The sequence below is a fragment of the Pagrus major genome, chromosome 9 (assembly GCF_040436345.1).
Source record: "Pagrus major chromosome 9, Pma_NU_1.0".
Lineage (NCBI taxonomy): Eukaryota > Metazoa > Chordata > Actinopteri > Spariformes > Sparidae > Pagrus > Pagrus major.
Window position 1 is genome coordinate 5707284 of NC_133223.1, and position 18495 is coordinate 5725778.

Here is an 18495-nt window from a genome sequence, read left to right on the forward strand (position 1 = left end):
TGAAGGATACTGAATCAGTAAACCAGGACCCTGCTGGTCTCAGACGTGAAGCTCAGACTAACTGGCTGGTTGGATACAGTCGGAGCAGCCTTCAGTTGAAGTAGGGCAGCAGGGATTTTTATACTCCAGTTAACCCTCAGCACTACTGCGAGATAGTGCCCCACTTTGCTGCACGCAAGTGTGTTATAGAGGTGGGACGTCTCAAGCCTGTCCGAATGATTACTCTTAGCCTCTGATGGGTCTGGTTGCAGACAACAGTGTTGAGAGAGGATGTGATTGTAAGTACATTATGTTCAAACACAGTAATAAACGCTGGAAGAGACATTGTTTGAAAAATTCTGCTTTGTTTAAAATCACACTTGAAATCACCATGCAGTTCTATGGGATGGATAAAAATGTGTTTATTTCATGTGCTCTTGTGTACAAGGATATGTATTAATGCATGGAAAGATTTATTCTCCGTACCCATTTCCCCTTTTCAAAGGCCACAGAGAGGTCAAAGCCTATTCCAGTTTGCTTTGGACAAAAGACAGAGAAATATGTTCAAGGGCCACTTTCAATGGAAAGAGCAAACATTCTCACCTACAACCTCGGAAATTAATGAATTTCCATCAGGGAGGGTCAGGCTAGGTATATACAATCTCAAGATTATCTGGTGCTGACCTAAATGTGTCTGTTCTACACTGAAGAACTGTCAGGTACTGAAAGCTGCCTTCAAATCGCGGGTTACTTGTTCACACATCAGATAATTCCTGAGTTAACTTTGTGCAAGTGTAGCATTTGAGAACTCTGGTCCTTTGGGTAAATGAATGAAATTGGCGAAAATTACATATTTAAACATCTCCAAGTAAGATCTTTAAAATGACCACTTAAAGGTTTCATTTGAAAGAAATTAAAGAACGAAAGAAAGAAGTAGCTCAAGACCTACAGGGGGCACTATGACCGCAAACTGCTGCTCACTGTACTGGACCTGCTACCCTTTGCTGTAGCTATCTGTGTGGTAGTGGGCTTCTTAGCTAACTGGAGTCTGCCAGCACTGCGGTCAACGGGGCTCAGCTCTATTGGGCCTAGCTGCCTTCCAGTGAACACGGCCGGACACCAGACTGGGACTGAACACAGCCTCAGGTAGGTTTGAAGACAGAGGATACAGTACAGAAGCGTGTTTTACGATGAGTTAATGAGGAAATTAAACTCATCTCAGTTTGGTAAAAGAGAGAAACTTCAATTCGGGTGGCGGACAGTTGTATTTTTTCTGTTTAGTAAAGAAAACGCATGTAAAAATATTTCCTTTCTTGACATTTTTCTTATTAGAAAAAGTAGCAAACTCGCCACTTTTACATCCCCCAGCTGAAACTACCGGGGCTATCAGACTGTCACCTCTTAGGTACAAAGTGGTATTAGGAGACGGAACTGGCCAGGGCTAGCTGGTTAGCATGCTACCTTCAGTAGACATCTCTGTAACACAGTCCATCGATGCCTCTGACATCTTAGAAATTGCCCATTTAAATATGAACCGATCAACATTTCAACAGTGTGGAAGGTTCTGAAACTATACCAAACCCTGGAGAGGGTTCTGTTGCATCCATACTGATTCAGTATCCATCATGCATCCAATCCAAGACTGTTATCCCAATATAACAAAGTGATCTAATAAACCCTGATGCTCAGTGTGGCTGAATAATCACAATTCATAATGTTGACACAGAGACAGGTCTGCCAGCAGGAAGACAGACAGGCTCACCTTCTAGAAGTGAGACAGTGAAACAGTGTACAGTACACTGTGGCTGGAGGACAAGAGGGTGAGACAGGCTGACCAGCAGGAAGAGAGACAGACAGACAGACAGATGGCAGGCCTGCATGTCTGATGATGCTGAATTCTAAATGATTCTTAAATGAGGCTCGAGGCTAAACTGTGGCCTGGCTGCTCATTCAATAAAACACAATGAAAGATACAAACACCACACAACGATGACATCATACATATACAGGCTCACGTCAGTGCAATCAATGCCTGATTAATGAATAAGACATTCTGTATGTCAGTCAGTTGTGTGGCAGCTGCGGGGAACACGCCCATGGCTGTGTAATGCTATATGAATGCCACGCCTTGCTCGTGTCAGCTCAGCACGCCTGGCCTCCGAGCTGCAGCGCTCAACGCAAATATCCCGGCTGGAGAGGCGCTGTCAGCCGGCTGCTGCTGCTGCTGCCGCCCGGCCAACCTGCGCATCCAGGCCGGGAGTGTGCGCTCTGCAGGCCCTGCGGCGATTAATACAGCGCCGCAAAAACACACATGCACAATGAGAAACGGCGCTTGCGGCCACAAACCAAGCCTGCGTGTGCATATGCAGCAGCAGCAGCAGCCACTGGAGCGAATTCAGTGAATCAGAGGCGCTTTTCTGTGGAGCTAGTGGTTTTCTCTGTCACCCCCACCCCTCTCCTTTCTCTGCACACACATGCAGCCGCTGACGGGATTAATTGGCTTTTATTCCAGCGGATGTTAATTAACGGCTCTGCTCACCGTTTGTCACAGCATCAAGGTGCAGTGTCGGGCTTTTAACCGCGACCAGTTTTATCCCAGACATGAAAAACAGCGAGAGGAAGAGAAAGCGGGGTGAGTGTGGTGGGATAGAGATGCGTTTAGGTGAAGGGGAATTGGGCTACTTACCGTGCGGATCCAGGGAGATTTCTGGGAGAAAAAAGCGCAGCCAGCAGCGGGAAGACAGAGGAGAGGAGTCCGGCGGGGAGCCCCGCGGGGTGACGGTCAAAGCTTCGTCGGGATATCTGCCGGTTTATTCCCGGTTTTCACCGACTCCGCTTTCCCAGATATCCCAGATTTCCCTGATTTCCCCTGCTGCCACACTGAATCCCAACACACTGGCGTCAAGCTAGAGGCAGGCAAAGTGGAGGACTTCCGGGCGAGACTTTCACAATAAACCATCATCACTGCTGTATGAAACCAGCAACTGTTATTTGACAAATAAATAAAAGAAATGTATTTGATGACATTTATTGATAAAATAAACCCCCAGACTCTTCGAATAAACGCCATTTTCATTTGTTTAGATGTATTTATATTGTAAGCCTACATTTTAATATTATAATATAACTAAGTTATAATACTTTTAACATGATGTTGCTATGCACCAAGCTCAGATTTGTCTTGTGTACCACAGTGTAACATCCCATACTTCCCTTCATTTGTCTCTGTGCAACACATCCTTATATTATATTTGTCACTACAGTAATATCCTTCAGATGCTTTTCTTAATTGATTAATTGAAAAGCCTCACTGATTCCTCAACTCTGTACTGCGTCCTGCATTGTCATGTGCATTTCCAGATGAATGGACCCCAATGGAGCCAGATGAAATAAAAAATTAAAAATGTCCTATCCCAATCATAACATCACAATCCTTCATATTTATGGCGAGGTTCAACCAGCATGTTGAGACGATAACAATCCAGAGGCTAATTTATTAAAATGACAAACCCTTTTGGGGGACAAGGTAAGCTGGTTGGTGGTTTCAAATTCTTTGTTTATTGTGAAGCTGAAATCGTTCCACTTCCGGTCTTCTAGAGTCAGACTTGACACACCAACACACACACACGCACTCTCTCTCTCTCTCTCTCTCTCTCTCTCTCTCTCTCTCTCTCTCTTTCTCTCTCTCTCTCTACACCGGATCCCCAAATCTCTGTCGGGAACGCGCAGGGCATGGATACGCGCTCCCGGTGCCTTGTTTCCTGTCCTGCCCAACCCAGAAATCAGCCTCAACCAATCAGCCTGATGAGGTCATTCTATTCTATTCTATTCTATTCTATTCTATTCTATTCTATTCTATTCTATATAGTAGCATATAGTTTCATTAGAGGCTATTATATAGATCTAGTATGTTTTTATATATATATAGGTTAGATGAGTTTCTCATCCCATGTTTCTCTCTGTCCCAATTTCTATCACTCTCTCTCTCTCCCTCTCTCTGTCTCTCTCTCTCTTGCTCTCTCTGTCTGTCTGTCTCTCTCTCTCTCCCTCTCTCTCTCTCTCTCTGTCTGTCTGTCTGTCTCTCTCTCTCTCTCTCTCTCTCTGTCTCTCTGTCTCTCTCTCTCTCTCTCTCTCTGGCTCTCTGTGTGTCTCTCTCTCTGTAAGTCAGCACCTTGTTCAGTGTTTAAGCTGCTTTTTACACCAAAGTCTGACCTCTAGTGGTCTGAGGCTGCCTGTGTAGTTAACAGTAGTAGTAGCCAGCCATCTGTTCCCAGCCTCCCTCATGGATAATGCATTTGATTTGTTGTCCATAAAGGGAGTTGTGAACATTAGGCTGTTGTATATAACATATATAACATTTTTATGTCATTTGATCAAATTAGGAATGAGTTTGCCCTACCAGCACATCATTTATTCCATTATTCAGTTAGTCATTTATTCAGTTTATATGAAGCAAGTTTACTCAGTTTCCCTCTTTAAAGCTTTTCAAAAATGTCCCCTGAGGTTATCTGTGACACAAAACAAGCTCCTGCTGGCCTTAATCATATATGTTTGTCATGTCACAAGCTGATAGCATTCTGGTCCTTTATATTTAAAGTTTATTCAGACATTGTATGTCGGACAATTGAACTGTGCCCTTTTCTTGGACTATCGTGTACCATCAGAAGATTTTAACCTGACAAACCACAGTTTGTCAGCCTACAGAACAGCCTACTCAGCCCTTTTGGCTTGGAATCTCGCTCTTTTATGCATTTTCTCAAAACAGAAAAAAATATATAAAAAATGGTATTGTGTGGATGCCTTTCATTTCCTCTTCTTTTTAAATTCCTCTTCATCTTTCTCTCTAAGTAAATATGGTAAACACATATTACAAAGTTTCAGGGTTATATTAGCTATTATATGTTGTCTTAATATGAATGTGTTCTGAATCATTGTGTGTGTGTGTGCGTGTGTGTGTGTGTTCTCAGCAGTCTATGGAGTAGATTGATTGCCATTTTGTTTGTTTTATTTTGTTTATATTTTCTCTTCTATTTATTTAATATGTCTGAGTCATCTCTGCTGTTTATGTAAACTGCATATGTATGAAAAACTCAATGAAATACACTGACCAAAAAAAAATAGCATGCTTCGACATGTAGGACAGTATATAGCAAAATGCAAAGTAAGCAGGATCAGTTCAACTCTAATCAATTGGTATTGGTATAAAACAAAAGAATTACAAAAACAGGCAATGCTGAGTATCATATAAATATTTCAAACTCAAAATATTCTTTGGTGCATACATTAATTTTGTATCAGTTTAATATTAGTACCTGTTTGTTTTCATTTCCCCCCCAAAAAGGTATCAGCTATAAATCAATATGAGGTGTGTAAATATTATCAATCAATAATAATAATTATATGTTTATCATATAATAATGTCAACAGCAGGTCTTTTGTTCTGGAGGTGTCCATTTTCCACATTACACTTGTGTGAGTTGTTTATAGTAATGCGATGACAAGTCATGACGTCATGAAACCCTGCTCATACACGTCTTTGATTGAGATTTAAGATGAGCACAGAGAAACTTTCCTCCTCCAGCAGTTGGAAGTGAAACCGCCTTTTGATGTCAAAGTCTGCACAGACATTGTTCTATCTGCACATTGAAGCTCAAACCAAACCACATGTTTGAGGGGAGGGGTCATTTTCTCCGGCTGCATTCTAAAGTGTTGGACAACTGGCATCACTCATGGCACAGTTATGAAATAGAATCCATTAACTCTGAACATTACATATTACTGTAATATTGATGTACTGGTATATAGAGTGGTGTAGGGATGACATATTTTTGTAGGCTAACCCAGAAGTGAGCATCAATCTGGTTCCCTTCACAAAAAGCCTATGGGATTTTTTAATTGAATTTTGGAACATCACTGAAAATAATCTCTGTGACAAACACACGTTTATGATCTGACACATTTTGTTCATCAATATAATCTTCCCAGATGAACACCACTTTGTGATTTTTGAAGCCCAACTTAAATCTTTAGCAGTATAAAGCTAATGTTAGCCTATAAACAGACGACATCACAGTCACATGACTTAAATGTCACCACCACTAAGCAACTTCCTACACAATTACTATACATGTTTTCTATAAACTGATCAATGTACAAGTTGTAAAGTCAGAGTTAGAATAGTTTGTAACTAAACCTCTGTAGTCTCATTTCGACACTTGTTAGCAAGTGCTAACCGTTTTTAACACACGGAAGAGATATATAATCAAACTGTGGGACATTTAATGATGTATTTTATGTCCTAGAGCAAAATGCGTAAATATCTTCAGCCTGTGGTAACCACACACTTTATTTCAGGCATTTAACTGAAAACCAAGTCTACACACTCACAGACTTTGAGTCGAGGGAACCAGAAGTGCTCAAATGCTAACTGATTTCCAGGTTTTAGGACTACACTCTATATAGGCTGTATTTGATATCTGCTGTCAATGCCAGCAATGTAACAATTGTACACTTGTATGTGTTGAGGTATCCTACAGCAGAACAAGGCAGACAGCAGAGAGGAAGGAAGAGGAGGTGATACAAGCTGCAGCCAGAAACCACAGATGAACACACCATTTGTGTGTGCATGTGCACATTTGCTTTGCTTTGCACTGAGGAGGTGGGGATAATAGTCATTGTTGCCATAACCTCATTGGTGTTGACCTTTTTCCCTGGAAATGTATATGAAAGTAATTGAAATCAAAACATTCAACCACCTGTGCAGCTCAGCACAGCTTTAATTCACCTTGATGTTTCAGTACAAAGAGACGTGTCAAACAAAAACGTCATTTTTCCATCATTTCAAAACCCAACACTGAGTGTGAGGAGCTGCAGGTTATACAAGCAGACAGACACAGAGGTGGGCGGACATATATCTGGAGGCGCAGTCAGTTGAAGAGGGACGCTCCCTGTGGTTTACAAATAACTGAAGGGTAAAGGAATTAAAATTTTCCACCCAGTCGTCCTCTGTTGAACAGAAAGCCTTTAAATCAGAAAAAAAATATCAGCATGACGTATCTCAGTTCCTTGATCACCCAACAGCCCATATTGTTATCTCAACCTATCAGGACAATCATTTATTTGTGCGAAGCAGTCAGGTGATTTTTTTTTTTTTTTGCCTTTATTGGTTGAAAAAAAAAGGACAAAAAAGTTATACTTCTTAAGGAAACTTAAGAAGGCTGTTGCTGTAGGCATACTGACTGTAAATATCACAAACTGGCATGGTTCAGCACAGCCCAGGATAGGAAGGCTCTACAGCGGGTGAATAAAACCACCTAGAACATCACTGGTACCATCTACAGAGCATCAGTGAAATGAGATGTCTGCACAGAGCCACCAAAAGGATACTAACATGCACCCAGCCACAGTCTGTTCACCCTGCTGCCATCTGACAAAAGATACAGAAGTATCCACTGCCATAACACCAGACTATTGAGCAACTTTTTTCCTCAGGCTGTGAGACTCCTGAACCGATTGTCAACACTCCACGTTTAAAATTTGATTTAATTTTCTAGTGTTGCATTAAGGGACTACAATTTATATTTTGTTACAGAATGCTGTGTCGTAGAATGACAAATAAATGAGCCTTGAGCTTATTTGAGCCTTCATTTGATAGGATAGGCCAGAGTGACAGAAAATGGAGGAGAGAGAGGATGAATGCAGCAAAGGGCCCCATGTTGGAACTGAACCCATGCCACTGTGGTAAGGACACAGTTAGCATGGGGCACATACTCTACCAGGTGAGCTGCTGAGGGCACACTGTCTGCCAGCTCCATATGGCCCACACATTAAACCTCTTCTCATTCCTGGAAATATATGTAAAATTATCCTGAAACGCCTATCCCAGTCTATCCCAAAGTAAATTCAAAGCTGTTGTTGAACCAAGTACAGACATGCTTTGGCATTAATGTATAGGAGTTTGAACATACTGAATTATTTGGGGGTAATTGTTCACCTACATTTTTTAATGCAAAAATAAGCCTGCACATGACCTCTGACTGCCCCTATTAGCTGGAAAACACAGTGGGTCCACATCATATAGTCTTACATTGTCCAAGTTCAAATTTAATAACAATATCATTAAAAATCGATGCTTAACACTTGTTTTTTCTGAGGAAATATCCAGGCCCCTGGCTTAAAAATGCCATTTTATGATCTTCAAATGCTATTATTATATATTTATTATTATAGTTCTTAATTTTGTTATTTAAACTGACTTTGTGCATATCAAATGGTCAAAAACAAGAGCTTATGTGGAAAAACAGCCGACTCAAAGAGTAAAACACATACAACTACATAAGCTTACATAACATCCAAGTTTAGGGCTTTAAAAACTGATATAAACTATATATTACTGGATTTAAAACCTCATTGGCTACATGATGCATTGATCATTCAGAGGCTGGAGTGTAAGTGGCTCAGGAGGGAGAAGAAAGAAGACAGAGTGGGTTACTTTTCTATGCAACCATTTGTTGGCCGTTTTAGGCTCATATCTGCTCAAATGAGCTGTGAGTGAAATGGCTGCCATCTCAGGATCTCTGGTGTATACTGTGTTGTTGACTAAATGTGTTACTGAAATGGATCTACTGGGCATTTGGAAATAAGAGAAGACGTTGGCAAACGTTGGCAAAACATGCTAGTTTGTTAGGTTGTTTGTTTGTTTGTTGATCAAACCTTGCATATGTGTTTATATATTGGAATGGTTTGCACTGATAGAATCATGAGAATCTAAGCTTTCTAACGACGTATGGCATGAAATGCCTGAAATAAATGGAGTGGGGTAGAAAGTGACATATTTGCCCCCAAAATGTGGTGGAGTGGATGTATAAAAAAGCAGAAAATGGAAATATTCAAAGAAAGCACAGCTCCTTAAAATTGTTCTTATCTACAGTACTTGAATAAATGCACTTCGGTACATTCCATCACTGGCAGTATACATACAATTGGGGCATACTCCCTCGTCATAACATTACACCTTGTCTGTGTTGCAAAATGTATCCCATACCAGATACTACAACAAGTACCACCAGACTACAGAGCAGCTTCATTGTCCAGGCTGTGAGACTCCTGAACTCATCCTCAACACTCTATTGTCTAAAATAGTAAAATGTAGCAGAACTCAAAGAACTCAATCAATATTTCATTTTTTAAACCCTTGTTTAAAAAATGACAATACATAGCTTGTACCTTGATGTGTGTGCAGTGCTGTCTGCAACATAATCCTTCTGTATTTTTGCTCTCTTACATCACTGTGCTTTATTTTCCTTTCTCTGGAAAGAACAACCCCCCGATTACAGAGAAAGACTTGAGTCTCAAAGTTCATCCTCCCACCCCATCCCCAAATGTGTTATTGTTGTGTGTAAGGTGACAGTTAAAAAACAGTTAATGGTGACTGCACAATGACTAATTTATCATTTATCATCAGGCTCAGAATGGTTTTCTTGAAATATGGTGTGGTGTTAGATGTTAGATGATATTGTGGTTTGTAATCCCCCTTACCCACTCTCTCTCTCTCTCTCTCTCTCTCTCTCTCTCTCTCTCTCTCTCTCTCTCTCTCTGTGTGTGTGTGTGTATGTGTGTGTGTTCAAAGTGAGACTGTATTTGTATGTTTTGCATGCTCATTTATATGCACATTAATATGTTGCCATGCATGTATGTTTGTACATGTATATAGACGTGTACATGTGTATTTGTGTGTGTGTGTATGTTTGTGTGTGTGTGTGTGCGTGTTTGTGTTTGTGTTTGTGTTTGCAGGCTTACCTGTAAACATGTGTGTGTGTGTGTGTGTGTGTGTGTGTGTGTGTGTGGGTACATTGTTCCTGCCACAGCTTCACACAGGAAGTGTCCCTGTCAGAATGACAGAAGTGACACTTTTCTCTCACAGCTCTGTAATGTTGAACAGAGATGTTATTTGTGGGCCCAGCTACCTTTACACAGAGGGGACAGTTTCAACCTCATTGCACCTTAGTGAGAAAAGAAGGAAACTTCCCTCAGGGTAGACTACTGTCAAACACTGATAATCAATAGCAATCGATCAGGAGGACAAGATGTGCGTGGGGGTCCTGGTGATGATTATGGTGTGTTTGAGTGATGGACAGGTCACAGGATGTTCAGGTAAGACAGCACATCATTGGTGAAATTGCTTCAGAATTAAGACTGTTAAAAATGAAACTGTTGAGATGGAGATTTTTAACTTCAAAACTTTCAGAATGACTACAAAGGCTTTCATGTGTCCCCGTCAGCAATCTGCAATCAGATCGCCATACCAGGAAAGAGGAGCTGATGAAATAAATCCTGGTTATTTAATCATTTCTCTGTTTGCTTCAGTAATTGTGAGTGGATCCTTTCAGACGCAGAGCTCTGACATCTGCAGTTCATAAACCTCAGAAACAGAAAATAATACAATTTAAAGTGATAATGCTTGTAATAGTTTAGGGGATTATTTAAAGATAATATTTAAATTCCTCCTCATTGAAAAAAAGAAACAGAACAAACTCTCCATACTCTTTTTGACAGTTGTGAAACTATACAATGGAAAGCTGCGGCTAGCTATAACTTCTACTACTGCCAACTCTTATTTTTTCCCCAGATTTTTTTTTCTAGCCCCTTTAATTCTTTTGTACATTGCATTGTGGGACAATACTATCAATAAATACTGCTCAGGCAGTTAAAGCAAATTTACCACACACACCTAAGTAACACCTTGATTAGAACTCAGAGGCAGTTCCTTTAGGGTGGCTTTCCTTTACAATGATGATATATTTTGGGGAATAGCTCTCTCTATGTGGTGATAGCAAGCAAATTGGGGCGATCAAGGAGACCTGCAGCTCAGACTGTGACTCCAGCCTCTCTTCCCTGCTTATTCAGCACAGACAGCCATTCTGACTGACAAACATCACTACAGGAACAGCCTAGTTTCAGTTCTGCTCCAATACAAACATCACACAACCATGAGCTACAGTCACTCTACTGCGCTACTTTATATTTTTGGGGGCAGGTAAACTGGGTCCCCAATGAGAACTTAGGCGACAGTCTAATGAAATGACACCTCCTCTTCTCCAATTAGTATGACTTAGATTGGCAGGACCAGTTAAGTAGACTCAACACACAATGATAATAAATGACACTTTGACATTTCAGCAAAGGGGTTGGATGCCCCCATGGTAGATAAAACATGATAAAGTGCCCTGTTGGATGCCCCTCCAGTGGACAAAACATGGTGAAGTGGCCTCTAATCTTGACTTTCTTCGCGCTGGTGCCCCACTTCCTACAACTTGTGCCCTTTTTATTTTTTTCGCTCCCGCCCCTCAAACATCTTGAGTCTGCCTCTGCATTTCAGCTTCAACTTTAGCTCCAGATAAAGCGGTTTATATAATGTGACAATTGAAACTGTTGGTTGATTTTATCTGATTATCTGAAGGGCTGCAGTTTCCAGACATTAGCAAGTACTCTGTATGATTTTGTCATAAGTGACAAATCCAAAGGGCAAAACTTGAAAATATGATTAAACTAGAATTCATCTTTAAAAGGGCAATTTGTAAAATATGGCCAGAATTTTGGTTCAAAAAGTGAACAAACATTATCAACAGAATGTGAAGAAACAACAGTGCTGATGTTATGTCAAAGACGTCTCTGTACTCTGTTGTAGAGATGTCTATTGAAGTTAGCATGCTAACCAGCTAGCCCTAGCCCGCCCTATCTCATAAAAACACTTTGTACTACAAGAGGTGAGAGTCTGATCGTTGCTTTACTTTTGACTCAAAATCAGCGACTATAGTACACCTGAAGAACATGAAATGTAAGAAATAGTTGCAGTTGGTAGATACAGTGGACAGTGCTGAGCTTTTTGATTTCTTCAGGATTTTAATAACACATCTATGTGCTTCTTGTCTGTCTGTCAGTTGGGAAGATTATCATGGTGTCAAATCTCAGTAAGACATCCATCTCCTGTCCATCTATCAAAGCCAGCAGCTCAGATATCAAGTACCAGCTGCTCTTTAATGACAGCTGCATCAATGAAATACATCTGAATAAGGTCAGTCAGTGTGTGTGTGTGTCTGTGTGTGTGTGTTGATACGCTTCTGTATTCTGGATTTTTTTTATTCCAAGGAGGAAATAACACCAAATCAAAAACCTTTCACAGATCTTTAATTGTATCATTTCCGTTTCATGTATAATGTCCTCTGCTGTATGTGTCATGTCAAGTTCGTTGCTTCATGGGTTTCAGCACGTGAATCATCATCAGATCATCAGGCTTTCTCAGCCACTGCCACAACTATCACATCACAGTTTATTGCTGTACATTTTGGAAAGATTATCTGATCAATTTCTTTTACCTAAGCAAATTTAACTGAGCTTGAGTGACAAGTTAAAAGGCACGTGCTGAGCCCTGACACACAGGAGGAAGCCACAGTATCTCACCTCTGCTCCAGGACTGCACTGCACTACCATTTCATGCAAGTTGGGGTTAGATGGGCAGACTGTAAAACCCCCTTAAGGCAAATGTGTGGTTTGTGTCATTGTCTGTATAGATGAAATTTACATTGATTCACACAGCCTACAGTAACTCTTGTATGCACTTGACTCCACTGGTCCTCATGAATTGAAAGGTGTATCTCTGACTACACACTCTGTTACTCAGTGGCTGAGTTGCATTGTGGGTAACATAGGCTACAGGTTTTAAAAAGGGGAGGAGAATGTGTGAAAGAAAAAGATAAGATAAATAAAATCTCTGCTGTATCGATTTTGAGATTGTTGTAAACAAAGTTAAAGATGAATTTGGATTATAGTAGTATTTGTTTTCAAATCTTCTATATATATTGATATAGATATATCGATATATATAGATAATATCATTATCGTGAATTTGTTTGGCCCTAATGATTGTGGAGAGAAAAATCTGATAAAGTGACAGCCCTTCCCACAATGCACCCTAGCCACTGGAGATAATTTATCAGATTACATGCAGCTTCCTCTGGAGTCACTGAAGGCTTTATACTACCTTTTCTCAGGTATGTAGTAGAACTCCCCAAGACCTTAAAACACACTTTAATGTGTAAAACCGGTGGAGTTACCCTTTAAAGTTAACACTGCAGCTTGCAGGCACATGGTGCTGACAGAGCCAATGTTACTTATGAATAATAACTGTGTTAATTTAAAACATTCTACAGCATCAGCCCTGAGATTTTCGTTCTTTGTCTCTGACCTTTTCATTCCGCTTTTTCCCTTTCTTGATCCTTTCATTTTTCAATTTCATTTGTATTTTCGATGCATACCCTGCTCTTTCTGTCTTGATTTTATTTGACTATTTCCTGCTTGACCTCTGACATTACATGGATAGACAGATCTGCTTTAACAGTGGACAGAGGTGACGATCAGTGGCGGTCCTAGCTTGTATGACACCCTGGGCGAACCTCACCTTGCGCCCCATAACTCATTTGTCATTTTGGTTTGCACTAACTGGGCAATTTTCATACTCATATTTATCATTTATTAATAACAATACACTGTCCACACTGTCTATAATCACACTGTTTATATTTGTACATATTATGTATATACAATTCTATTTCTATTTCTTACCTTTTTATTATATTGTTTATTTTTTACTATTATTATTGCTTATTGTTATATTGAACTGTCCTTTGGCTGCTGTGACGCACACATTTCTCCGTTTGCGGGACTAATAAAGGAATTCTGAATCTGAATCTGATTCTGATTCTGAATCCCCTGCTTTACCGCTTCCCCGCACCAGTAGGAGAGATGAGGTCCAGAGGTGAACCTATCCGCCCCCCTCCCCCTCCCCCTTCTTCCTCAACCTCTGTATGTGAGACTTTCTCAGCAGCAACAGACGCCCCTTTACAAAACAGGGGGCGCCCAGCCGCCCACTCCTCACACGGCAACATGACATAGTTGACTTGACGTGTAAATGAGCAATACAAGAACTGGATGAAATGAATGCAAACAAATTTGAGATGACGAGAGGCGGCTGCTACAGAGCCGGTTACTGTGGGGCGACTCTCCACTCGGTATTTTTTTTTTTTTTTGCGGGCGCTCATGCCGCCCCTCCACAAATGCCGCCCTCTCCCACATGAGAAACCGCCCCTGGTGACGATGGTCAGTACCACTTCCTGCACCTGCCTTACAACATACTGTAGGTAGTCTATTGACAATTTTGGGATAGTGTAACCCCAATAAGATGGTCTGTGCCAACATCAAACGGGCTGTAGCTGACCTTGCAAGGCAGCTGAATTCGCGAAATCACGTGATCATGTGAGGTAAACCCCTAACCCTAACAATTTGCCAAGTTTAAAGCTATGTGCCTGTGGCTGAACACACAGTGGTGGAAATAATCAGCATCCTTTAAGGAACTACTGGCAACTACAGGTGTGGTTTAGATGTGAGGACCAGCTAGAGAAGTGACTGTTTGAAAACGACAATGGCAGCTCCACAAGAGATTAGCTTAGCTGCTGTAGCATTAGTTACATCCAAACTGGAGAGTTTATTTCAGTTAAAGAAGAGCAAAGAACAACACTGAATGGCTCAGTGGAAAGGATGTTTGCGGTCTTCTCTTGACTGACTTCGGCACTGGCAACTGGCTACACCGGTGGGTGCTCTCCTACTATTGTTCTGATTAGTTGAAGTTGTCCGGTGAAAGACAGTGATGGTTTGTCCAATCACCTGCCAAGTATTTTTTGAAAGTGTTGACCCTTTTCCAAACAGCTTAGGCCGCAGCCAGCAGGTCAAATATTTATTCCCCACACTTTTCAGTGGGCTGGCCCATCCGCCATTTGCCAGAATTGCCAGAATTTCCAGATTGTCATACTGAGCCTGCCTCCAGTGTCTGAAGTTTGCAGCAGTGATAGATAGTGGTAGACATGTTCTCATGATGTGGTCTAAACACTTTGACCTCACAGTTTGGTGTGGTTACAGGGATTAGCAGATTCATCGAATCACAAATTGTGCACAGGGTGACTGCAATGAATGTCCCTCTCTCTCTCTCCCCCCCCCTCTCCTCCTTTACTTAGCAGTCAGACTCTGCAGAGACCTTGTTCTCTGGTCAGTTTGAAGTCACAGCCCGCAATAGTGGCGTGTACATCTGCAAGAGTCAGGTGATTTATCCTCCACCATTCGGAGAGGACTGTCTCTCAACTGAAGTCATAGTGGCAGGTAAAATGCAAGACCAACATCTCACATATACTCAGTTATATTACATTCTGTTATATTGATCTATACAGTATGTGATTTATTAAAATGCACTGAATTCTGTCCTGTTTAATTCATAGAACAGCCAACAATCAGTGACAACATCCCAGTAGCCAATCAGAGCTGTCCAGTCAGGTCTCCATTCATCCCAGATGTGGTGTTGTGGGCGGGATGTGGTGTTTTATTTGTCTACAGCCTGTCAATCACCTGTGTTACCATTGTTTTATGGGTAAGAATAAAAACATAGATTGACTTCATGCATTCTCTGAGTTTTGTGGAGTTTTATGGAATTTCCTGTTTTATGTTGAAATCCTCTCCCCATGAGTCATGTCTTACCTCCCACTTCCTGTCTTAATCCTTTTCCTACCCTTTTTGTGTGTGTACACCTTTGTTATATTTGTTAAATAGCCCCTGTAAGTCTGTGCTTTTCCGTCTGTGTTCTTGTGTCTGTTCCCGTCCTCCTGTGTACTCTGTGTTCCTGCTTTGTTCCCCTGTGGCTTTCTGGTTTGTCCTCAGTTTTTCTATTACTTTTAGTTTTTATTGAATTCTATTTTGCCTGGCTTTTTGGATATTTTGGATTTTGGATATGTTATTTAAGCTTGCCGTTTGTTTTTCTACCTGCCTTCCTCTGTGTCTTTCCATTTGGGTCCTCTCTTGATAAACTCCAACATAAAATGCTTTTCTCTTTCTCTCTTGTATTCCTCAGAGGAAGCTGAAGACAGATGAGGAGGATACAAGCCTGTACGTTAACACCAGACCTGGACAGCTCAGGAAACCCTACAAAGTTTAACAGCTTACAGCAATTATAAAGAAATATGACAGCTACTGATGTTAGAAATGTGCTATGAATGTAGTCTATGAAAAACAGAGTCTGGTAGTTGGAGAAGAGTTATAGCGCACTGTTCTAATTGTGCTACAGTCTGTATATAGTCTGAATATGTTATTCAAAGTGTGGTCATTCAGAAAACAATAGGCTGAAAACAAAAGGGCACACAAAGTAGAATCCAAGAAAAACTAAAGAGTAATACAAAAACTGAGGATAAATCAGAAAGCCACAGGGGAACACAGCAGGAACACGGAGTACACAGGAGGACAGGGGAACAGACACATGAATGCTCATTCTCTGAACACCACAGGATGGCGCCTGCCACACACAAGCTGCAGGAAGTAGCTTACACTGTCCCTCTGAACACAAGTAATCATCTCACACCACATGAGTCATCTCTGTACTTCAGACTGTGGCCCACAGCACACATGGACGATCATTTCCTGTGAAAATCTTGATCTTGATTTGGGGACAGTGACATGGCTGGCAGCCAGCTAGTCTTGTTCTTAAACATACCTTCAGATTAGGTTTACAGTTCTGGCTAATAGCTGAGCCAAAGGGTTCTATGAGCAGAGCAGACTAGTTTGTCTCTTGTTGCTAAGTCATACCTAAGGATCATCCTATTTAGTGGAGAAGTGAACAATGTTTCCATTGCATTGTTCAAGGCACAAGCCAAACCCTCAGGTGTTGCCAGGGAAGTTAGTGCTTATGGAAAAACTTAACTTTGAATGCAAAACGTGTGAAAAAAAATACATTAAATAAATGAATATATATACATACATATATGTATATATATATATATATATATATATATATATATATATATATATATATATATATATATATATATATATATATATTTCATAATATAATTAAATGAAATAATACATACAATGATTTTAAAAAATAAATGAAAAAAAGTAAATAAAATAAAATGAAATAAGTAAATAAATGAGCAGAATAAATAAGATAAGAGGACCGAGTGTTCTGTAGGAAAAGGTTCATAGTTGCTGACACCCAGAACGCTGCGCCAGATTACTAAGATTTGTTTAACAGTGGGAGTTATGAGGGCTAGAGCCCCATTGCACCTGTAATGCATCTGATTGTGTGGCGAGCAGACAGTGAGGTATAGCGAGGTGAGAACCCATGCAGGCAAGCACTCAACAAGCCGCTACAGGAGCATTCTCCTAGAAGAAAGCTGGTTTACATAGTTAATCAGTGGTTTCCAATGAGAGTAAAATTTATCTGAAGAGCCAAGAGAGAGTGAACTTTGTCTTTCCAAGTTTTTAAAAAGACAAAGTGTCACACAGCCGAACCTCAAATGACGGTGGTAAGGGCGATTTCCATAGACTCAGATTTCTCCGCTGGGCGATTAGAGAGGTAAAAGCAATGACATGCAGTGGTCTGCTAGAGGAAGAATTGACTGCTCGCATGGCTTTCTCCCAAAAAGTTACATGCTGCCATTCCGACAGACCGCCATTACGACATACCGCCATTCCGACATTGTACTATTCAGACATGTCACCATTCCGACATACCACTATTCCAACATGCGAACGTCCCACCATTCCTACAAAGTTTTGTCCAGGCATTCCGACAAGGCTAAGCCTAACCCGCAACCCATAACCCTAACCCTTTTAAAAGATTTGTCAGAATGGGCAACATGTTTAAAAAACAAATAAATACCACCATTCCGACCTTAGGAGGCAAAAAATGTCGGAATGATGGGACGTTTAATTAAAGGGTTAAGTGTTGCCATTCCGACAATTAGGGCCTAATGTCGGAATAGCGGTATGTCGGAATGGCGGTTGCCTCCCCTCCCAAAAGTCATCAGACAGGGACATTCGCAGTTCGTTCTCTCAGCTGGCCTTAGTTTTGTTGACAGCAGCATCTGAAGATAGAGAAACGAGGTTATAAAAGTGAGACATGTGGCTCTTGAAAATATATATTAAAGGTCTTTTTTTTTCATTTGTAAAGTGACCATGGTGATAGGTGATAAATACTCCGTACATATTTTAATTTCACTCTTATTTTACTTAGTTTTTATCAAAAAGTGATAAATTACATGAAAACAATATGCATCACAAATAGGGTTAAATAGATATAGGTTGAATAGGGTAGATTAAAAAGAGATCCTACTGTCAGTCAGGATCAGACACAATCATGTTATGTAAAGGTAAGTAAAGTTACTTAAACAGAATCTGTAATAACAGTGCAATACAATAGCAAAAAGTGATTTGTAAAAAGATACCTTAAAAATCGACAAAAATTGTTTAGTGACCAGATTTGCTATATCTGTATTATTTCAGATACAATTGCTTTGACAATTAAACTTTTTTCAAATATTTTTTCATACACAATTACCTACCACTGAAAGAAATGTAAAAAAATATGTAAATGTTTGTAATATTTGTGAGAAATACATTTTGTCAGTGTGATAAGTACCT

At 40.5% G+C, this 18495-nt stretch overlaps 1 protein-coding gene across 2 annotated transcripts in view; it reads right to left on the minus strand.

Moving 5' to 3' along the window:
- Window positions 1–2700, minus strand: part of raph1a (Ras association (RalGDS/AF-6) and pleckstrin homology domains 1a) — an 81217-nt gene extending 78517 nt beyond the window's left edge. For both annotated transcript variants that reach the window (XM_073474379.1, XM_073474378.1), the window contains exon 1: window positions 2666–2700. The gene's annotated coding sequence lies outside the window, so the exon portion shown is untranslated. The remainder of the gene's footprint in view (window positions 1–2665) is intronic.
- Window positions 2701–18495: the final 15795 nt, after the last annotated feature.